This window comes from Prionailurus viverrinus, chromosome A2, assembly GCF_022837055.1.
Source record: "Prionailurus viverrinus isolate Anna chromosome A2, UM_Priviv_1.0, whole genome shotgun sequence".
NCBI classification, from domain to species: domain Eukaryota; kingdom Metazoa; phylum Chordata; class Mammalia; order Carnivora; family Felidae; genus Prionailurus; species Prionailurus viverrinus.
The window spans coordinates 87,225,201-87,249,683 of NC_062562.1; the positions used below are offsets into that span (position 1 = coordinate 87,225,201).

General features: G+C 38.6%; 1 protein-coding gene across 1 annotated transcript in view; it reads right to left on the reverse strand.

Moving 5' to 3' along the window:
• The window catches only part of CACNA2D1 (calcium voltage-gated channel auxiliary subunit alpha2delta 1), a 709,277-nt gene extending 685,228 nt beyond the window's left edge, over positions 1-24,049 (reverse strand). Inside the window, exon 1 of the mRNA XM_047849277.1 lies at positions 23,947-24,049. The gene's annotated coding sequence lies outside the window, so the exon portion shown is untranslated. The remainder of the gene's footprint in view (positions 1-23,946) is intronic.
• Positions 24,050-24,483: the final 434 nt, after the last annotated feature.

Here is a 24,483-nt window from a genome sequence, read left to right on the forward strand (position 1 = left end):
GTAAACAAGAAAAAGGACTTCTTGTATTACTCAGTAGGCAGTATTTCATGAATATGGGTTATTCTGTATGAAACTTGTAAATCAAGGACACCACCCTCAGTCTGCATTCCATGTGTGTTGAATATTCAAAGTGTTCATCATTTTGAAATTAACTTGCCTTGCTCTTCTTTCTAAAGGTAACAAGATATATTTATGAATGTGTGTCAGGGCTTATTGAACAATTGATTCAGGTGCTCTTTCACCATTGATATTTATAATATTTCTATTACTGCCTTACAGAAAATGACACACTAACAATAGGTTAAAATAAGGCTTGTATGTGATAAGGTACAAACAAAATTTTAAATGAGTGTTTTAAACATTTAAATTTGTTTAAGTTAGCTAGAAGCAATTATATAAACTTTACCAGTACCAGTTTTTTTTTTTTCAAGTCCTTGTATGGGTTCTATTTCTCATGGTTTTAAGGACTTAAAAAATTTAAAAATATTTAATGTAAGTTTTCTATTTATGAGTAGCTAAGGACCAGGAATCATTCAGTAATTTTTTTTGATTCGACCGAATTAAGCTATTCATGTGTCTTAGGAAAGGGAAAGTTGGGAAAGCACAACAGGATGATGGAATCTGAGTATTCCCATTTCTCTTGAGATACCCTTTCCTGTCATTAAATAAAAAACAACTTTATTTAAACTTCATATTGGATGAATATATATCTGCCTGATTAGACTTTGTGCCCATTTAGTCAAACTTATAAAGAAGAATGATGTGTGTTTACTGGAGCAAATAATTTGTAGCAGAGATACATGAATCATTCAACATATTATCATATGATCTCAAAAGAACTCTTGTGCCAACTCATATGCTATAAATATTAGATATGCCATACTGAAATTGCTTTTCTTGCCACAGGGATTTACTCACAAACTCTAACCCCTTAACATTCTAAATATGGACTTAATGCAATGATAAATGTCATTAACCATTCCTCTGTCTCTTGGTTCACTTTTCTGGGGGGTCTGGGGCGGGGAGGCCTATGGAACTATGTTGTTTTGCTAGATGTCATGAAGAGTTGTCCAGAGTCTGTCTTCAACAGAGACAATTATTTTTCATGCAACAGAATTAAGTTTTTTTTTTTTTTTTTTACAATTCCTATTTAATGAAATTCACTATAAATTTTTGAATGAAAACAATTATGAAGACCTTGCTCAATTATAAAGTCTATTCCTCAAATTTGGACCGATTTAAAATTTTTTTTTAATGTTTATTAAGTTTTGAGAGAGACAGAGAGAGACAGAGAGACAAAGAGAGACAGAGAGAATGAGAATGATGAGCAGGGAAGGGGGAGAGAGAGAGGGAGACACAGAAACTGAAGCAGGATCCAGGCTCAGAGCTGTCAGCAGAGAGCCACATGTGGGGCCTGAACTCATGGACCGCGAGATCATGACCTGAGCTGAAGTTGGATGCTTAACCTGAGCCACCCAGACGCCTCTAGACAAACTTTTTAATAATAATTTGTGATAACTTCTCCATCAGTATCCAATTATTGTCCTTTTAGTCATCTGAGAATTTCTAAGTATATAGTTGATAACATCATCAGGAAACAGTTATGAAAATGGACTACCTCGAGATTTCATCCTCACATAGGTCAAACTTGCTTGTAGGTCAACCAATTTATTCATGTTAATTTTCTTAACTGTTCAACTTCTTAGTGCAATTGCTTTAACTACATTATTCACTAAGAATTTTAGATGTCGTACAAGTAAAGGAGTAAACAGAATGATGAAATAATTGTGGTCCTTTCTTTGAGACAAAGGCATTTTGGTCCTGAGATATAGTATTAGAGTATCCTGAGATATAGTTATCAGCATTACTATTACTTGTACTGTTTTGTATATACACAACACTTTAATGTAGAAGAGTGTTCTCATTTACATTTGTCATTTGACTTCTAAGCTTATCTTAACAAGCCACTTACATAGGTAGGTAGGTAAATAGATTTATCATTGATAAGCTGGTAGGGAAACAAACCATTTCTGAGACTTGTCTAAGGTCCTATTTTGAGCAGCCATAGAGCATAGATTCCACTCCTGACCTTTTGCCTTTTGGTTTGCAGGGGTTTTAAGGGTTGCTCTTTCTTCTACTAGACCCTCATTTCAGTAATATGTCCTCACTTTTCAATACAGGAAGCACGTGACCTAATCGTTAATACTTTTGATTATAGTTAGTAGAGAAAGGTGAAGTAGAGAGAAAAATTCTAGGATCGAATACAGTATTACAAGGCTGGATTGTGTGGCAGAAAATTACTACCAAGTTGAGGTACTTGAATTTTATGTATTTTCATAATTTTATACAAATACCTAAATTGTCCCTTTCAAAGTTTCTCTTCTTTCCCTTTCCACATCACTTTTTGGAAAAACCAGCTGTTTACAAAATTCCCTGGACTTCTCCTTCACCTTCACACATGAGCTTCAATCCTTTTATTTCACTACCTTCCTCACAGCAGCCTATTAGTGATGAAATGAACTTTCTGGAAAGGCTAGCAGGGCTGCAGATAAAAGCTAAAATTCAGGGATGACTATCTCCATAGATGGCATCTTATTAATAGCTAGAGTCACTAACATAGTCAATTTTATATTCTCAGTGTCTAACAGTCTAGCATATAGTAAATACTCAGTATTATTTCATCACTGAGTTCATACATTCTGAGAGTCACGGAAGGGGAACTGCCAAGAAAGAGTCAGTAACGTAACCACCACAAACCTTTACAAGATTTTAACAAAAAATTACCCAGAGTAATAACATAAATTAAATTTGAATTTAGATCACTTTCTTTCATCTTTTTTTCCTTCTATGCATATAAGGTACATGTGCTTTAATAGAATGCATGTATGGATTTTTATACCAATAATTCTGCTTAAAACTTTAAAAAGATATTTATACAACTATAATATTGCTACACCTATTTTGTTTAAATGTTTATTTATTTTTGTGAGAGAGAGAGAGCACAAGCAGGGGAGGAGCAGAGAGAGAGGGAGACACAGAATCTGAAGCAGGCTCCAGGCTCTGAGCTGTCAGCAAAAAGCCTGATGCGGGGCTCAAGCCCACGATCTGTGAGATCATGACCTGAGCCAAAGTCAGACTCTTAATCAAATGAGCCACCCAGGCACCCCACTACACCTATTTTTAAATGGCTAAAAATAGTCAAGTACATGGCTATAGAAATTGACCTCAACATTTCTCCATTAGAGGTCTTCTAGTTTGCCTCGATTGCTTTGGATGTTTTTTTAATGATTATCTGTTTGTACATATAGTTGTTAAACACATTTGGATTATTTCCTCAGAATAAATTTCCAACCAAAAAATTTAGAGTAGGATATAGTTTTTAAGGAAGAAAGGTTTTCTCATTATCTGGCTCAATTTAATTTTCCTAAGCAGTTTTGAATATACCACTTGTGTGACTCTGTCTTATCTTTATTCTATTAAATGTGATGGAAGAAAATGTAAACCTAAGAAAAGCTAGTAAAAACAAGATACAAGGAGCCAGCCAGGTATCTTAGGCTGGATACTCCCCTTGCATACTTTTAGGTTCTGTCATCTTGGTTGCCTCCTGTGTCTACCAACTGCCCAGAGAGCACCACTGGCTAAGTGCCCCCCCTTTTTCTTTAGTCTCTCAACCCCCTACCACCCCAGCCATAAAAGGAAGCTGATGCCAATGTTTGGGGCTCAGTCTTTGGAGAGGACTCCAATGGGCCAGCACCAGTGTGCAATCAACAGTCCTTTCCTGATTCCCTGAGCTTGTGTGGCTTGTCTCTTCCTGGGCACCGAGTATTTATTGTAACAAACCCACCCAGCTAATTGATTTTTTTTTCTTTTGTACTCTGGAGTTAAAATTTTTGTTTGCTAATCAATGACAGATATTGTCTCATTTGTAATAGAATTCCACTCTCAAATTTATTCATTCATCCCACAGTATTTACTCCATGCTTATTCTTTGTCAAACACTGGTTAACGCTAAGAATTTAAAGTTGAGAATAAAATTCTTACTTTCACATAGTTTACAGTCTATCGTGTACAGAAAAGCCAGAGAAGCAAGAAGTAATTGCTGGTGTTCATCTTTTTCCTTTTATAGATTGTTATTAAGTAGTTCACATTATCTGACAAAATATAATCCGAGAACTTTTTTCTTGAGGTACAGATAAAAAAAGCAGATAAAGCACATATTGGTAATATGAGCTGAAAATGATAAACTGAGCACACAGGGGCTGAGGTATAAAGCATACGAATTGATTTGAAAATGTCAAGTGAGCCTTTTAGTAAGATATGAAATGCAAACTTCCTGTAAACAACTTAAAATGCTAATGATTAATAAGCTCTTCCCTTTTATTAAACTGCCAAATTCTCTTGTGACATTAAAATGTCCTCCCTCCACCCCAAATTCTTTCCAAAATGCTTCACTACTATCCCATCTATTTATAAAAGAACTACAATTAGCATTCTGTTCATTTTATTCAATGATCACCTTTAGGACATTGTAATTTGAAAAGCTAGAATGATTATATCACCTATTTAAGTCTATGGATCTATCTTGGAACCTAGTGGAGCTAATATTTAACATTTGTATCAGTGTTTTGTAATTTAGAAAACACCTTGCAATCTGCTTCAAGAGCAAGGGAGAAATAGTGAGTCAGCCTTCTTTTAGGAGCATGGCGTGGTAAGCCATGAAATGTCTAGCAAGGCACAATCCGCCAAGGACACTTACTGTAAACTCTCTTTCCATCTATCTTCAGGATTTTCTCCTTCAATATCTTTGTGTCTCACTAAGGCTGTTCCCTGTTCAATTACCAACTTTTTCCAACTGAAGAATTAAAAAATTTCTACCAGTACTCAAGGTCCCTATCTAATTTTGCTGGTCTCTGTGTTCGTTAATGTGCTGGACAAGTTGATTTCCTATTTGTTCCCATGGCATTTTGTAACTTCCATTATGCCATCCACATCCAGCAATACTGCTGTTTTCTGTTCATTTCCCTCCCTTTCCAAGAATTCAGCACCCAGGACTACTCCTGACTTGTGCTTGGTGCTTAGGGAACATCTAGTGACTGGTGGCAGAGTGTGAGTAGTTTAATTGTTGGGATGTTTGGAGTACTGAAAGTTAGGGTAGAGGTGCAGCCCATTTGGACATACCTGTAGTACTGAGTGTGGAGATTCTGGGGAAGGCAAGGAAAGAAAGAGTAGAATCAACAGTAAATCTATTTAAGATTCCACCTATAAGCATTTGTAACAATAAAATCCTTGGTACTTTTGCAATGAATAAAGCCTTTCATTTCACCTGAAAATTCTATGGTTTTAACCTGAGCTCTGAAGTTTTTTCTAATTAAATTATTTTATAGGTAGATCATTTTAGTATTTTAATTCCCTACTGATGAAAATTTAGCTTTTTCACCAGTTTTTATTTTTGATGAAGTAGTAATTATTTATAGTGTAGAGACTTTTTCTAACAGAATATTTAAAAAGAAGTGGATGAATAAAGTATTATATGATTCCAGGGTTTTATACCTTACCTTAGAGTATACCAACAGTAACAAACTAAATCTATCATAGATACTTATTCTAGAGGGAAAAATTCTAACGAAAGGACAGGTCTTCAAAGCCTTATGACAAATTCCTAAAGCAAGATGTATTCCTAATTTAACATGGCTTAGATTTCTGAAAGGTAGAAGGTTGAGGATACTCAATATTACCTAACTCCCCAGAGGGTTTGGAGCTGCACCTCAATTATCTCCGACGTTACTATTACCACAATCATTTGCGTAGTATTTATTTGTATTACTTATTTTGAATAAACATCTTTCCCCTTTTTATCCTGATCAATGTTTACAGCTTGATGAATTACAAACAAACTTTCAGTTTTCATAACTTTTGAAGTTCACTGCCATGTATAGGGGATGGCAAACTTTAACGGTTTTTGAGGTTGCAATACATGCTGTTTATGCCAAACTATACACAGCAGTCCATAATTCATGAATTCACAGATATCAAATTTACTATGAAAAAATTTCTAACTAGGTACTACATTGATCATATCCTCATCTCCCAAATATTTAACTTGAATGAGTAACTTTTGCTTGTGTAACTAGTTCCTTTTCTCAAGCTCCTGGAACACTCACATATATTGACCCTATATTGGCCATAATATGTAAGATATAAGACCGAAGCCGGGGGCTGGGGGCCGGGGTGGGGGGGGGGGGAATTTTTCTGATCACATTTTATGTTAAACTAGGTACTACAAAAAGAAACCCCTAAAAAACTATAAAATTCCTACTCTCATAACAGTAAAACCATAAAAAAAATATTTCGGTAAAAATTCTTATGTCAAAGAGGAAACAAAACCTAAAATAAAATTTCTTAGGAAAAAAGTGATAAATGATTTATGAAACTGTCAGATTTAATGAAAACAGTAAAATCTGAGCTTGGGAGCAAAGAGAACAAAAGTCAACTAATTTGGGAAGAAAGTATTAGATAATTGAATTAAATCCTCAAATCAAGAAACAAAATAAAAATGAACATAAAACTTCAAATAGGCAAAGGATGTCATCAGGAAAGATCAATTACATAATCAAACTAAGTATTATATTGTTCAAGATGTTTTTTTTTAAATGGCTAGGTAAAAAATTCATTTGCAGACCTTTTAAAAATAGGAGAATAAAAATATGCAACCCAAGCATTAGAATGGGAGACAAAAGGTACAATGGGAATTCAACTACAAATGTCTACTTTTTCAAGTTTTATTAATGTATTGGAAAAGAATGATTTGTAGCAAAATATTAATAAAATTGACTATGGGAGAGATATAAATTGAGACCTATTTTTGTGCAAGGAAATGAGAACATAGTCAAAGAACCACAATTTCTCTTCACATGCCAGACATGGTGAATTCTATAAAATACTTAAGGATAAAGCTTCTTAGATTGTTTAAACCATCCTAAAGCAGGGGCACTTGGGTGGCTCAGTATATTAAGGTATATTAAGTATATTAAGTATATTAAGGTTGTGATCTTACAGTTCATGAGTTCGAGCCCCACGTCGGGCTCCATGCTGACAGCTCAGAGCCTGGAGCCTGCTTCAGGTTATGTGTCTTTCTCCATCTCTGCCCCCACCTCTCTCTCAAAAATAAACATTAGAAAAAATTTAAACCATCTTAAAGCATAGAAAGGAAAACTTGAATTCCTTTAATAAAGCAGATAGATCTTTCACATAAAAACATTACAAAAATAAAAGTAAACTACAGAATTCCACTCATGTCTATTAGTTACAAAAATCTTATTACTAGGGAGAAGAAAGTCATTCAACATAACCAAGTCAGGTTCAATTTACAAATGCCTATGTGTTTCAATGTCGTTAATCCAAGTTATAAATAGACCCAAAGATACAAATCATAGAATCTTTTCCATTGAGACAAAAACATATTTGCTAATATTCAACTCATCAATATTTAATATGCATTCTTAACATAAATGTTTCACTAACTTAATATAGCATGACAGGTTTAATAATGGAAAAAGTTTCCTTAAATTTAGTACTAAGAAAGTCTAGTATCGCTTCGTTCAATATTTTGAAACTCTACTTTCTAAGCTCAATTAGAAAAGATGGAACAAAACTAGAGATTTCCACTTCCAACCAAGAACAAGTAATAAAGACAAAAGTGGCCCTGTGGTCTTAGGTAAGACACACCCTAAAAGTCCTCCCAGTGAGTTGTATCCATTGTAGGCTGGCCCTGTCATCTGTGACTAGCCCACAGAATCCAGCAAAGGTGAAGGGATTTTATAAACAGAGACCCAACCAGTTGATTTTGAGTTTTCACTAAGTAAGTTGTTGCTCCTGGGCCTGGCTTTAAAAAGCTGGCTTAGCAATAGTTAGCTGCCATGTCCTAAGAGTGCAGGGAACAACATGTGGTCTGTAGGAGCTGAGAGCAGCCCCGGATGAGAGCCAGCAAGCAGACAGGACACCTACAACTCCAAGGAGCCGAAACATTATTGTTCTGCCAAAACCACACGAGCGTAGACAAGAATTCCAAGGTCCAGAACTATCGGTCCTTGCAAACACCTTGATTTCTGGCTTGTGAGACCCTGACCAGAGGATCCAATTATGCCATGTCGGGACTCCTGATGCATGGCAACTAACCCATGTGTTGTTTCGAGCTACTAGGTTTGTGGTGGTTTGTTACACAGCTATAGAAATAGACACTCCAAGTAACAGACAATAAATGAAACAAACCATAGTTTTTAGACTATTAGATAACAAGCAGCACAGGGGAATAGGATAACCACAATCTGGGAAATACAGAGTTGGATGATCTGACCAGCTTCCTGCTTGGAGTCAATGTCAGGCTGCAATGTCAGTCAACGCCAGGATGAAGAATCTAAAGATGCCTGTCGTCTCATTGGGTTAGGGAGGCTGAGATCAGAGTTCAGGAAGACCCAACAGCTAGACTTTATGGGGTACTGTCCTAGAAGAAAATTACTGAATGGGAAAAGAGAGGGGCCTAGGCACTTGCAGAAAAGGTGTTTTTTTTTTTTTAAGCTAGTCTTTATTAACTCCCTGCCACAACAAAACCTACAATGATTTTAAGAAATCCAACACAGCCAGCCATCAACAAAGTACAGAACACATTATCTGGTATCCATTAAAAAAGTTACCAGGCAGGCAAGGAAGAAAACATATTCCTTAATTAGGAGAAAATTTAATAGGAACCAATCCTGAAGTAACCAAATCGTTAGACCTGGAACACAAGCAGGAACTAAAACTGTAACTGTACATATGCTCTATATGTTCAAGACAGCAGAGGAAAACAGGAACATGATGAGAAATGGAAGATATCTGAAAAGACACAAAAGGAATTTCTAAAGATAAAAGCACTATCTTAAAAAATACACTTAGACACTGCAGGAAAAAATAAATCCATAAACTTCAATAGAAATCCTCCAAAATGAAGCACATTAAGAATCTGGCTCCTGGTTAAAAACCTGCATGTGATTTGGTAAGCCTAGCATAAGCCATGAAGAGTCTCTGACAGGCCAAGTGGTGGTGGGGGGCAGGGGGTGGAGCAGAGGGGAAGGGCTGGCAGAAACTGCCTTCCCCGAGAAGACTTGGTACACAGCCAGTGCTTTCCAGTCTCTGAAGAGAGTGATGGTCAAGGACTCAAGCCCATCTGGCTGGACATGCCCTTACCAGATCTGCATTCCTAGCCCACGCAGCTTCATTTCCATTTATCTGTCTTCAACTATCTCTCCTGAGGTCTGCTTTTGTAGTGTAGTTGACTACAAAGAAGCTAGAAGATGGTTTCCAAGATATATTTTAAACTTTCAAAAGGGTAAGAGGGTGTACACTAGGTTTCAAACTATGGAGGATGTGTTTGTAACACATCCACAGTAATGCATAAACTCGCCTATGCCTAGACTATGTCTGGGGAGTTATTATTGCATCCAGGTCAATCAAGTAGAAGCCTAGAAATCGGACAAATTTATCACTATATACCTTAAACTTTGAAAAAACTCATTTAAAGTTCTTGGTCAATTAAGAAATTTGGGGTCATCAAAACTATTCAACATTAGCTAACTCAAGGTATTTTTCCTTCAATTTTTATATTCTCATATAGTCTAGGAGTTATTCTTGTGAAGTAGTCTATTTTCAAAGTACTGAACTTTGGTTTTCAAAAATTAGCTGTAGTTGTAAAGGAGAGATCTGGAGGCCCAGTGTGTATGGGATTTACAGCCTTGCTTCTATTTTACTTTCCATCAATTGACTTCCTACACAATCCTCGTCATCTGCACACTATTTACAATTTTTATTTTGACGTGTTGATCTCTAATTTATCTAGTCAATCCTAATAATGTGATAAAGGTAATCACATTAAAATCACATATGAAGGTTGTAAGCGATACGGTGCGTGTATAGGCAGACTATTGCCAGTGATAGAAAATTAAAAAAAAAAGAAACTGAGAAGCTGCAAGTGAGCTATTTGATTTGCAAAAATCAAGGAGTTTTTGCAGACTTCCTCCCTAAACAAAGTCTACTAAACCTCTTGAGGGAAACAAAGATAGGGTATGTAGAAGGGCAGAGTTACCCACTCATTTTTCTGTGAGTGGATATAAAATCTTGTTTAGGAACTTATTCTATTCCTTGTGCTATTCATGTTCTTGTATAGTCCCCAATTTGAAGGATTTACAAAGACCTCTAATATATACTTCGAATTGTTCATTTTTTTGTCCTTCATGCATCAGGCCATGTTTTATTTCTTACTTCACCACAGTTATTCAAATGAAATTCTTATGTGCCTTTGTCCGGCTGCCCGTAGAGTGAATGCATGTGAGGGAAGCATCATGCTTTTCATTACAGTCTGGGGATTATCTGGTGGAGGCAAGAGTATCTTCCTGGAATAAATTGTCTACAAGTTCAGATATTTGATGCTATGACACGTTGCAGTAAGATCACTAAACAGCATATAGGGAATCAAAGACTTGCTGCCTTAGGACACGACTTCATATATACCAATTTAGCAAGAAAAATTTTTAAAAGATAATCTCCCCAAACTTCCACAATCGCATATAGCAAATACAGTATGTAACAAGCACCATGACTCTGGGAGGATTTCAGCCTTCCCATTTATAGAATGTACTTGTGCAGATTACATTTTTTTGCTTTATGAAGATAACATGACTGATTACTTACATATTGAGTAAAAATAACAGGTATATGAATAAAGGTGCCCATTACATCATTCCTATAGTATTTTTTTAAAAAAGTTGGAAATAATCTCGAGAGGATTCCATAATCATCTTACCTCAATATAATGCAACATTATACAAACATCTAAACATGAAGTTATCATGCAATATTTAAAAAGCAAAACCACATGCAATGGTGTTGATCCTAACTTATTAAAAAAGATTAGGCATTTCTGTGGCTCAAACTTGTGTCTTGCTTTACTTTAGGAGATCACCTCCTTCAACATGCATGGCTTCTCCAAGAAGTGGCGTATTAATCAAAAGTCTACTATGAAGAAAAATGTCTTATGAAATGGACACAGATCAGACAACATATTTTGTCTTCAGTGTCCTGCTATAATTTAGTGCTTTGAAAAGGCAATGCTGAAGGTCTGCTCTGAGAATGAAATACACTCCATTTATTTTCCCCGGAGTGAACAGCTGTAAACCTAGATGGCTATGCCTGCTGGTGAGGACCTAAGAATATCAAGTTACCCTAATACCAGTTTAAATGGGCCCAATGTCAAGACTAGTTTACAGGCATCTCTTGAATCTTATTACTGAACATGACAATCTAAATTGATATTCAGATAAATTTGGGTTGAAGTATATAGTTTAACAAGTGCTTTTTCACAAGCAATCTCCAGAGGTATTCCCTAAAAAGCCATTTCTACTGCATTTATTATTAATTCCTTGGAAAAATTTACTTTAAATTATCTCTTAAACTGAACCAAAGATTCAGGTTCAACAAAGTTGCATAGATGGAGATAGACCTGTGCCAGGAAGCAGTTTTTCAATTAATCCAATTCATTCAATTGGTCCTTCTTCTGTTCAAGCTCGGCAAGTTTATTAATAGTTTCTCTGTGATACTCTTTGTTCTTAGAAATGAGGACAAGAATACTTTTATTCTTCAACAGGTATTCTCACTGCTGAATTTGTGATGTACATTTCAGTCTTCATTCTCTGACTTCTCTCAAGTATTACTTACTCCCTACAACAGAGGTTCTTCCTGTTCCTGCTGGGCCAGTAGCTCATAAAAACCTCTATTAGGAGAAACGTGCCCACAACCCAACAGTCTCGCCTTAGATCAATTTCCACAACTTCAATCAGTTTCTCTTTTGACCTCCAGAGCAGGGGTGCACAGCCTGCCATAGACTCACAGGCATGACATGGCGGCAGAATCCAGATCGGACTTTTCAGCAGAAAAATACGGGACTTAGCCTCTTAGCTGCTTATTACAGAGGCACAGATGCCTCTCTGAAAGCTTAACAGAAGGTGGGAAACTTTATTTTAAAGCTTCATCTGTGCATAAAGAAAAAAAAGTGAAAGCATATCCCTTCAGTTTATTAAATTTGTTTATTAAACTAAAGAGAGTGGCCGAGCAGAGTTAAAAGTCATTTTTTTTTAATGTTTGCTTATTTTTCAGAGAGACTGAGAATGAGTGGGGGAGGGGAAGAGACAGCAGGACAGAGGATGCAAGGTGGGTTTTGCCCTGACAGCAGAGAGCCCGAGGGGGGCTTGACCCAACAACCTTGAGAACCTGAGTCAAAGGCAGAGGCTTAATGGACTGCACCAACTTTTAATAGGAGTTTGCCTTTTATTTACTGATTACTTGGAAGTAATTCATTATATGAAAGATCAGAGATTTAGGAAGATGGTCTCCACTTACCAGGTGTAAATTATTTACAGGGTTTATTTTTATTACTTATGTTCTAGTTGAATAAATTCAATTTTTCTTGTCATGTAGCTATACCTACACAGTAATTCCACTGTCATCAAAAGGCACATATGTTTAAACACATTTTCTCCATGTTCATTTGAAAATGAATTACATGTTTTTAAAATACAAAGTATTTGCTTTTTTGATGGAAAACGGTATGCAGTTTATATCCAATGAACGACTATTAATTTTTAGTGTAAGCATTTTTCTTTTTAAATGTTTTATTTTTGAGAAAGCATCCAGCAGAGGAGGGCCCAGAGAAATAGGGACAGAGGATCTGAAGCAGGCTCTGTGCTGATAGGAGTGAGCCTGAAGCGGGGCTTCAACTCAAGAACTAGGAGATCATGACCTGAGCTGAAGTCAGACGCTCAACTGACTGAGTCACCCAGGTACCCATTTTTTACTGCAAACATTTGTAATACTCTATCCATATCAACTTTTCTGTTGGGTTTGAAGTTTCAAGAATGATATATGTAGAATGAGTAACTAGGGGAGAAGGAGGACATCTGCCTAGCCAGATGGATCAGGTAAACTAATTCTAGCTATAAATCAATGAAATAAAAGATGTCCCAAGTGAGTCATCTCACCTTTTAAGCAGATATGCGATCTCTACAGTAACAGCTTACTGTCTGGGGTATTTATTCCATATATTTTATTGAACATCTATGGCAGACTAAGGTATCAAGATTTAATACTACATTTCTTTCCCTATGAAGCTTGTAGTCTAATGGGCCTAGGAATTAATCTACCAATGAATCATGATAATATAGTATTACTTGCACTGCAATAGAAGTAGGTACTGTGTCATAGGATTTAAGTAAATGGTCACTAATTGCTTCAGGTAGGTTATGCAATATCCCCATCTCCATTCTCCATGACATTTGTTCTTATAGTAAAAAAATGGACAGGTTTCCATGTGAACTGAGGAGATGAGCCTTTCATCCATAGGACACAGTTTATGCCAAAGCACAAAGACCAGAAGGGTCCACAGGTGTTGCGGGGGCCAAAAGCTCATAGTGGCCAGCGCGTGGAGTTTGTGCATGTAGGTTTGGCAAGAAGTGAGGCTCTTCCCACAGTGCTTAGGGCTTAAATGGTCTTCTAAACCATGCGAAGTAAATTCAGTTCATGTTGTAGGAGAATTTGCAAGTTTGGAGAATGACATGATCAGCTCTTCTCCTTCAAAGACTGGAAAAAGAGGATTCTAACAAATAGGACACTCTAGCACTGGCAAAAGAGAGTGTGCATAGTTTGGGGCAATTACAAAGGTTAGAGAATGAACCAGTTACTAAGAGCAAAAGGAGGAGGGGAACGAAAGGTTTTAAGAACTTGGACCAACATAGTCATGCAAAGTGGGTGACTTTAGGAGGAGCAGTGACCTTCTGTTTTAACACAGCCATCCTCCAAGACCTCACAGGGAGGGAACCAGGGACTCAAAAGACTGAACTCACTTTCTTCTCGTTGCCATCACTTGCCGAGGCTTTCCACTGCCACACCCTGAAGCGAGAGGGCATGGAGCCAGGAGGAGGTAGCTAGTGAGTGAATCTTGAAGGACAAACCAAAGGTGTCTAGTATTTTAGTGATCTTAATTTAACAAGAGTTGGGAATGGAGAGAAGAGTGGCATTTAATATATATATGTATATACATATACATATATATGTGTGTGTGTATATATATATATATATATATATATATATATATATATAAAGCATAACCACTAGAATGTGGTCAAACTGTACCAGTGAGTTAAATATCATAGTCAAATACAACTCCATGATTTCTAGCTTGGGTACAAGAGGAGAATCAAATGGTGTTGCTGATATGACCCTGTGATTCTTGCTTCTTCTACACATCTGAACAATTTCACTACCAATTCTAGAGTGAATTATTCTCTCATCCTCATGTGTAGGATCATCCTCTTTTGGAGTTCTTAGTAGCTAAATCATAGCCCTTTTTATTTTGCCATCTACAACACAACCCCATCATTTCTGTCCATCACTGAGAATTCTAGTCTGCAATTCTCATCTTTGCCCAATTCTAGGTGACCGCAAAATTCATATGCAGTAGACTTGTCAGCAACTGGATCTAGTTTCAGGTGTTCTGTCTCTGGATGACACCTTCATCTTGACATCTCCCAGCACCTCTACACTTTAATAATAACTTCTTTCTTATACATTCTCAGTTGTATTTAAGAAATATTGCCTATCAGCACTAACTCTGACAAGCTAATGTTCTTCCAGCCTTTTCCTTTTATAGGTGTTGTGTATATTGTGTAAGTTCATTAGAAAGGAGAGAGAATCCTAATCAGGATGTATAGCCCGGAGGCTGACGCGGGGCTTGATCCTGTGCAAAGATACATAGATAACTCAGAGGAAAGGCCATTTATTCTGCCTATCAAAGTTAGGCTTCACAAAAAATGTAAATGCAATACCTAACTTGAATACTGGAAGATTACAAGTTTCTCAGTTCCACAAAAGGCAGAAGGGAATTCTCTCAAGAGAAGATTATGCTCAACCATATGAAGGTGTAAAATACTACACATGTTAGAATTTCCAAGTAGTTCCTTGCTACATAGAATGATGAGGGATGGCAGAATCCCAACGGAAAAATAGTGAGAGCAATTTGTATGAACTATTACTTTCATTTTAAGGGCTAGTATAATGATAGACCAAGAAAAACAATTTTTACTATCAGTGAATCAATTCAGTAAAAGAGATCTAGTAAGATTTAGAATGTCCACACATTAATGGATAGACTGGAATATAAAATAGGCCTATATACGAGCATGACCTACCTATTCTATGAGGCAACCAGACTTGCTTTAAGAAAATACCATCAGAGGCTGGATTGTTCAAAAACAAGTTTATTGGGGGTACCGCTGTGGCTCAGTCGGTTAAGTGTGGGACTCTTAGTTTTGGCTCAGGTAATCATCTCAGGGTTCTGTGGGTAGGATCAGCCCAAGGTCAGCTCATAGCACAGAGACTGTTTAGGATTCTCTCTACCTCTCTCTGTGTCCCTCCCACATTCACCCTCAACCTAGCCCTCTCCTCTCTCAAATAAACATGTAACAAATTATCTAAGTACAAATTTATTTATTTATTTTTAACAGTTTGAAGTTGAAGAAACGAAGAACACACATGCAGACACAGGCCAGCTTTCTGGTGTCTCCCCTTACATGGACACTTATGGGATCAGGGCCCCACCCTGTGACTCCATTTAAACTTAAGGATTTAGTTTTTATACATTTTTTAATGCTTTTAAATTTATTTTTGAGAGAGACAGAGTGCAAGCAGGGGAGAGGCAGACAGAATCTGAAGCAGGTTTCAGGCTCTAAGCACTTAGCACAGAGTCCAACACGGGACTCAAACTGATGAATTGAGAGATCATTACCTCAAGTTGGATGCTCAACCGACTGAGACACCCAGGTGCCCCAAACCTCAATTATTCCTTTAAGCCACAGTGGAGGTTAGAGCTTCTACATGGGAACTTTGGAGGGACCTATTCATTCCACAGCATTCCACCCTGACCCCAAAATTCATCCTTCCTGCATTCGTGTACGGTACCTTTATTACATCCCAGTAGCCTCAAATGTCTTAACTTATTCTAGCATCAGATATGGGTAAGATTCCAGGTAGGATTATTCAACCTGAGGCAACAGTCCTCTTCAGCTGTGAACCTGTGAAATCCTTCAAGTTATGTGCTTTCAAAAGACAATGGTGCAATATGCCTAGGATAGGTGTTCCTATGCCAAAAGGGAAAAGGTGGAAGGAAAAAAGGGGTGATAAATCCCAACCAAGTCAAAAAGCTAGCGAGGCAAATTCTAGATCTTATGTTTGATGTCCTGTCTTCCAGGCCATATCACCCCTATGGTTCTGTGGGGCGGCACCACCCTGACAACAGTGGGCCACGGGCTTGCCTCTAATGCATAAGGGAATGTCATCATGGCTCCCAAAAGAGGCCCCACTCTTTGAAATGAAGGGGGAACCATGCTTGCCCCCAGACGTGCAGTCAGAGGGGGAACCCTGAACCACCTTTGGGGACATTATTTTTCTTTCTTTCTTTCTTTCTTTTTTTTTTATGTTTTACTTATTTTTAGAGAGAGACAGAGCATGAGTGGGTGAGGGTCTGAGCTAGAGGGACACAGAATCTGAAGAAGGCTCCAGGCTCTGAGCTGTCAGCACAGAGCTTGACATGGGGCTCAAACTCACAAGCTGTGAGATCATGACCTGAGCTGAAGTCAGACGCTTAACCAACTGAGCCACCCAGGCACCCCAGGGACATTATTTTTCTTGAATGGTAAAACAGGTTTTAAACTGAATAGCTCTATGGTCCCATCCTGTAGAATCAAAAAACCCCAAAGGCTTTCCTTCATTTCATCCTGTGTCTGGCTCCTTAAATTCAAACCTGGCTTCATTTCTCCTGACAGAATTCCATCTCTATCCATGGCTTCTGTTGAGAAAGATGATCCAATTAGTGGTTTGCATCCATATTAGACTCTTTATCAAGCTGTTTGCTCAGCCACACCCATAGGGTTCTTTTCTCAAGAAGCTTTCTCAGTTTCTATCATATGGACAGGCTGGGGATTTTCCCAATCTTCAGGTTCTGGTTCCTTTGGTTAACAATTCCTTCAAATTCTCCCCTCTTGAATTTTACTGTAAGGAAAAACCAAGCTGCTTCCTAATTTGCTTAGAAACTTCCTCAGTGAAATACCCAAGTTTATTGCTTACAAGTTCCAGCTTCCAGAAAACACTAAAACACAACTCAGCCAAGTTCTAGGCCACTTTACACCAACCATTGTCCTTCCTCTAATTTCCAATAAGTTGCTCATCTCGATCTGTGGCCTCAATACAAGGACCTTTAATGTCCTTACTCCTTCCAGCGTCCTCTGCATAACGATCCATGTACCCTGTAAGACAAAAGCTTTCTCTCTGGCTCTCCTCTTTTCTTTCTGAACCCTAACCAGAATCATTCTTCATGTCCTTATTTCTATCAACAGCCTCTTACCAGTAATTTCAGCTTTTCCTTACAAGTTCCTCACAGCTCATCCCACCTCTTATTACCCAAATCTTTTTTTCCTTTTTAAACATTTTTTTAAAATGTTTATTCATTTCGGAGGGACAGACAGAATGCATGATCAGGGGAGGGATAGATACAGAGGGAGACCCAGAATACAAAGGAGGCTCTGAGCTGTCAGCACAGAGTCCAACGCAGGGCTCTAACTTATGAACTCTGAGATCATGATGTAATCTGAAGTCGACACTCAGCCAATTGAGCCACCCAGGCATCCCATCTCATTACCCAGTTCTAAAGCTGCTTGTAATAGTTAGGAATTCGTTATAGCAGTACCCCACTTCTCAGTACCAAGATCTAGATTAATTGCTTTTGGGCAGTCTTAACAAATTTCTATAGGTTGAACGGTTTAAAAACAGACATCTTCTCAGAGTTCAGCAGTCTCGAAAGTCTAGCTAAGATCTAGCTTCTGGCAGGATTTGGTTCAACGTCACAACTCTCTTCCTGGCTTCTACATTGCCACTTTGTCCTCACATGGCTTTCCTCCGAAAATGTACAGGGAGACAGTGAGCTATCTGGTGTCTCTTCTTATACACACACTAATCCGATGGGATCAGGGTCTCACCCCATTGACTCCATGTATCTTTCTCTCCTTACTCTAAATACAGCCACACTGGAGGTTAGGGCTTTAACAATAGTGTTATGGTTACAAGAAACATTCAGTCCATAACATGTAGCTACACCTCAGCTATTGAAATCGTGAAGCCCATTATTCTACACAAATGATCAGCCACTCAGTTGGATACATTGGCCAATTCTGTCAAAGGCTAAGCCTTACCCTTTTTAGGTTCAATTCTCAATAGAACGTGTACTTATGATCTAAGTATATAGACTTTATTTTCAAAATTATTGACATCCCTCTTTCCACAAGTTATGAATGCTTTTTGTTTTTTACGCTCAAAAATTTCCCTTGGCACATGTAACAGATTGTGTAAAATGAGACCACTGATAGGTGGCTATTCAACACAGGACTGCAGCTCCTCCTCAAATATTTGCCAGACCAGACCAGCAGCTGACCAAGTCCATTACCAAGTGGAAACATCTCAAGTGCTACACAGATCTAATAGCCTTAGAACATGTAACACATGGCCTCACCAAGTTCCCTAAAATGCCAGAATAGCTGTCCTCCTGTCTCCGTACCACGATCTTCATTTAACACCACCTCAGACTAATAGCATCACCACTGCCTTCTGCGGTTCATGTCATGAATTTAACTGGGAATGCTGTGTGCCATTCATCTCACGTTTATTTTTCATTAGAAATTCACAAAACTTCCTTGCAATGAATCAAGGATTCTGTGTTGTCTGTTGTAGTCTGGTCATTCTGACTTACAAGCCAAACCTAGCATTTTAATGTCAAATGTATACCTGTGAGAGGGGCTCAGTGCAGCTTCACAGCTCTCTAGTCTGTACAGATGGATCTGCTTTCACCCCATGTGTCATTTTTCTATTAAGTGAACAGCTTCACCATTAAGTGCCAAAGGAAAATGAACTTGTTTTTATTCCTTGGTGAATGAATTCAGGCTCTCATTCAAACATTTAAAAAGTCTCAAGAGAAGAACTTCGGAGGTTTCAGGATCAAGATACCCACATCTGGAGAAGAGTTTTTATATTATTGAAGCATGTTTAATTATTTTTTTTTTCCTTTTTGTCTATCTCCTGCAAAATAACGTCCCTGACCACCCCTGATGCTGCTTGGCAAAAGGAGGGTGCAGATCCTGGAATTCAGAAGTATGGGTTGGTCATTAATGATCATATAGGAAGTACTTCTAAATGCTGCTAATGAGCCCTTCATCCATCTTTCTGAGGACCTTAATCACAACCCTATCATTTTGACTTTACACTTGATTCCTCTGTTAAATAAAGCTCCTCAGGGCAGGAATGGGTCTTATATAGCTTAATGTTCCTAGGACATTGATTAGCACATGGCGAATAGCACAAGCATTTATTTTCAAGTAGTATTTGGGAGCGTCAGAGCAGATCTTCCAAGTTTAACAGATGGGGATCTTTAATCGGAGGCATGGCTCTAACACTGGAAATCCGGTCACCCTAGGCACATGTAATCAACACCTATTATTTTCATTCCTACCATTGTTCCCCTTCCCCTCTTTGTGTTAAAGAAACCTGAGGTTTTTTTTCACCTTCTCAGCTAAGAGGATGTGGATTAGAGGATGGAAAGATGGTCAAGGGATAAAGGCCAAGTAATATAGCTGGAAGACAGATACATCACCCAAGTCAGGCCTTCGTGGGTAAGCCCAGAGGCTGAGGTCCCTCAAAAAATCCAAAATAGAAATACCATATAATCCAATAATTCCATTTCTGGATATTTGTCCAAAGAAAATAAAAACACTCCTTTAAAAAGATGTATAGGGTTGCCTGGGTGGCTCAGTTGGTTAAGCATCCGACTGCGGCTCAGGTCATGATCTCACGGTCTGTGAGTTCGAGCCCCACATCGGGTTCTGTGCTGACAGCTCAGCCTGGAGCCTGTTTCAGATTCTGTCTCCCTCTCTCTCTGACCCTCCCCCATTCATGCTTTCTCTCCTGGTCTCAAAAATAAATATTTAAAAAAATTAAAAAAAAAGATGTATGTAGCACCCCTATATTTATTCCAACAGTAATAACCAAGATATGGACACAACTCAAGTGCCCACTGTTGTATCAATGGCTAAACTAGACACAGTGGGTGTGTCAAATGAACTATTGTTCAACTAACCATAAAAAAAAAACTTGACATTCATGACAATATGGAGTTAGAAACTATTAAACTAAAGTTAAAGACAAATACTATATGATTTCACTTCCGCCCACAATCTAAAAACTGAAATAAATCAACACAACAAAACAGACTATAAATATAGAGAACTACTGGCTGCCAGAGGCAAGGTGGGTAGAGAGATGGGCAAAATAAGTGAAGGGGATTAAAAGCTACAAGCTTCCAGTTATAAAACACCAGTATGAAAAGTAGAGCAGAAGGAATGTAGTCAATACTGTACCAAATTCTGTGTTCTAGCAGATGTTTATTACACTTCTTGTAGTATTGTATAAGGTCTCGAATTATTACATCACTATACTGTGTACCTGAAACTACAGTCACATTGTCAATTATACTTCCCTAAAAACAACCTGGGGAGAGCCTCTTGTCATATAAACCGTAAAACAATGTAGTTCTAAGTTTGAGGTCCTTTATTCCAGGGAAACAATCCAGGGATAGGGGATCAAACGAGGGGCGGGGGGTATATAGTCCCTCACCAGTGGTGTTACAAGAGGCTATGCACCAATAGGGCATGACTGGGTAGGAGGTCCGGGATTCCCTTAGAAGGCTAACAGGTTCTATTTTCTTTTTTTTTTTTTTTAATTTTTTTTTCAACGTTTATTTATTTTTGGGACAGAGAGAGACAGAGCATGAACGAGGGAGGGACAGAGAGAGAGGGAGACACAGAATCGGAAACAGGCTCCAGGCTCTGAGCCATCAGCCCAGAGCCTGATGCGGGGCTCGAACTCACGGACCGAGAGATCGTGACCTGGCTGAAGTTGGACGCTTAACCGAGTGCGCCACCCAGGCGCCCCAACAGGTTCTATTTTCTAAGGTTAGGCAAGCTAGCTAAACTTGAGATGGAGGACTGTGATTGTTATGTATTAGGATTCCTTAACAGGTGTTTCCCTTAAGTGCAGGCTGACAGGTTTTGATTTGTGCCCAAGGCGTGGCTGCTAGGGCAGCTGCCATTTTGTGGGTCCCCGTATAGGAATTAACTATCATTCACGTTATTAGGAGTTAGAAGAGATAGAACGCAGGTCCTGATGGAATCATGTGAACACCAATACAGACCTTGCACCTTGATTCTTTTCTCTCAAGTTTTTAGCAATGCCGATCAATAAATCCTCTTTAAATATTCAAAGCATTTTGATTAGTTCTTTGATATTAATGATTGGAAGTTTCCTCATTCCTTAAGTTACTTAAACTAATACACACTGTCTACATGTAAAAAAAAAGAAAAACTTATAACTGGATTAAGAGGTTTTAACGTAAACTCATTCATTATATATGAAGATCGAAATAACAGCCAGTTCTTTTAGAGCTTGGTGTTACAGGTACTGTTCTAAATGCTTTACGTGTATTAACTCCTTCATCTCTGTAAGGAGTCTTTGAATTAGGTATTTTGTAGATCAAGAGGTTAAGGCACAGAAGATTCAAGGAACTTGTTTACAGCTATGGAGCTCTTCTGTGGTACAGTGAAGACAGAAGCCAGCTCAGTCTGGCTCTAGAGTTGGTGTTCCTCGTCCCTCTGCCACTCTGTCCCTCAGCAGTGCTTCTCAAGGCCTCCCTGTTTTCTCTAGAGACTCAAAACTTGTCACAAAGTATGGGCTCTGCAGGCTTATTCTCTTAGCTCCTTGTATTTGTAGGTGTTCATTATTTAAATAATTGGCTTCTACAGCAACTGTGGCACCCTTCCTACAGGTGATGTTACTTTAAAGCAATTGTCAGGTTGGAGTCCGCTTCCAAAGCACCTGCAGGTGTTTAAGCGCCCACTGCTGGACCCACCCCCAGAGCATTAGCATTTCCAAGGAGTTTCAGGTGAGGCTGAAGCAACTGACCCCCACCTCCCCTCTTGGAAAGACACTTACAAAGTTAATGTCAACAAAGTGTGGCCACTCCCTTTCATTAATCATTAGCTTTCCTGCCCCTTCCCCCCCCCCGCCAAAGTTGGCAAATGAAGGGACTCAAAAAGTTTAAATATATGGAATGGCAGCAAATTCACCCCCTCCTGTTATGCAGTTTCTTTTTCTTTCTTTTTTTTTAAATATATGAAATTTATTGTCAAATTGGTTTCCATACAATACCCAGTGCTCATCCCAACAGGTGCCCTCCTCAATACGCATTACCCACCCTCCCCTCCCTCCCACCCACCCCCCCATGAGCCCTCAGTTTGTTCTCTGTTCTTAAGAGTCTCTTATGCTTTGGCTCTTTCTTGATAGTGCCCCATCAGCTCTGACTTCCCTGTGTCCTCTAGAGATTCAATACTTTGAAATGGCTTCTTGTATGGACATCCCAAAGCCCTTGAGAAAGGTACCATCCTGTCCACGAACAGTTGATGGAGTGTGGAGAATGATATTTTGTTTTTCCAATTACGTGTAAAGTAGCATTTTTTAATTATTAGGAAGAGGTGGGGGAAGAAACATAAATTGGCTTCCTCACTAACCCCAGACATATTCCTTCAGTGGAAACTTAGGCTTCTGTTTCTAAATTATGGGTATTACTAATGGCACAATAGCTTAAATTCATACAAAGATATAAATGACTAAACCTGTTAAGACCAGACTTTACAATGCTGTGATGGAAAAAGTCTACTCATATAAATTACCCCCAAATTGCTGTTTTAGCTCCCACCTACAGGCTAGGACGCTCCTTGCCAAATTTTACAAGGATTTGTAGGACTTCCCAAAATAGAAAGCATCATACATGCTACAACATTGCACTTTCTGTGAACTTTCACGTCTCAGACCTCGCTTTCCCCCAACTCCCAATTCTCCTGATCAAAACACATGCGGAAAATGCAAAGAGTCCATGCTGAAGAAGAGAAGTTTGCCTCCCATAGAGGCAACTAGGTGCCTCAATCAGTTGATCATCTGACTTTGGCTCAGGTCATGATCTTGGGGTCCAGGAATTTGAGCCCCACATGGGGCTTGGTGCTATCAGTCCAGAAACTGCTTTGAATCCTCTGTCCCCCTCTCTGCCACTCCCCTGCTCCCTCTGTTCCAAAAATAAACATTAAAAAAATCAAGTTTTCCTCTTATTAAACACTACGTCAATTTCTATCACCTGAGCACCAAACGAACAAAAAAAACAAAACCCAAACAAACAAAGAGCAACTCTGGTCTCAAAAGGTTTCTTATAAAAATAATACCTTTATCTTCTAACAGCTCTTTAACACAGGGATTCTTAATCCAAGTAGAGGAAAATGAAGACTCATCAGTCCAAGGAGCTTGTTTAAATTTGTACAAGTTGTGCAAACCCTCTCCTTATGTACAGAAATACTATTGACAGAGTGGTTTCTGTTGAGAGTGTTACAGCCTTCAGGAGTACATGGGTGGAAAACACACACACACGCACACTGAAACTCCTTCTCCAGGACAATTCTTCTGAAAGCAAGAAAAGCAGACTACAGAGTAAATTCACCTGAAGAGCTTTCAAAAAACATCAACGCCCCAAGAACAAGACAAAACCATTACAACTTCTGGAAGTGGGAATGTGTGTAAGATTTTGTTGTTTGGCTTCTTATATACCTTTTACCTCCTCTATTACTCATGTCTGGCTGCCATAAAAAATGACATAAACTAGATATTTTATACAAAATATATACGTGTGTGTGTGTGTGTGTGTGTGTGTGTGTGTGTGTTTCTTACCGTCCGGAAGTCAGGAGGTCCAAGGTGAAGACGCAGGCAAGGGAGGCACTTGTTTTGAGGCCTCTTCTCTGGGGTTCTAGGTGGTTGCCATCTTGCTTTGTACTCACGTGACTGAATCACGTGCCCAAGCCCTAGGGGAGGGAAAGCCTCAGGGCTCTGTTGTCTCTTTATATAAGGGCATCAATCCCATTAAGAGGGCCCTGACATCATGACCTCATATAACCCTAATTACCTCCCCAAAGCCCTAGCTCCAAAAGCCATCACTTTGGGAGGTAAAGCTTCAACAAGCTAGTTGTGGAGGAAACACTGAGGTCGCCTCACCTTCCCAGGTGATTCCAATATGCGGCCTGAATAACATGATTCTTCTACGGACTGCAAACCAACTCCTAAATTGTTTTGTGTTTTTAACTTTTCCTTGGTCCCTTAAACTATGCAATACAAAGATTTGGCTGAGGAAGTTACTCCATAAATATTTGTTGAATAAATAAGTTGTGCCATATAAGGCAGAGGGCTTACACTAATATTTTTGGCATGCCG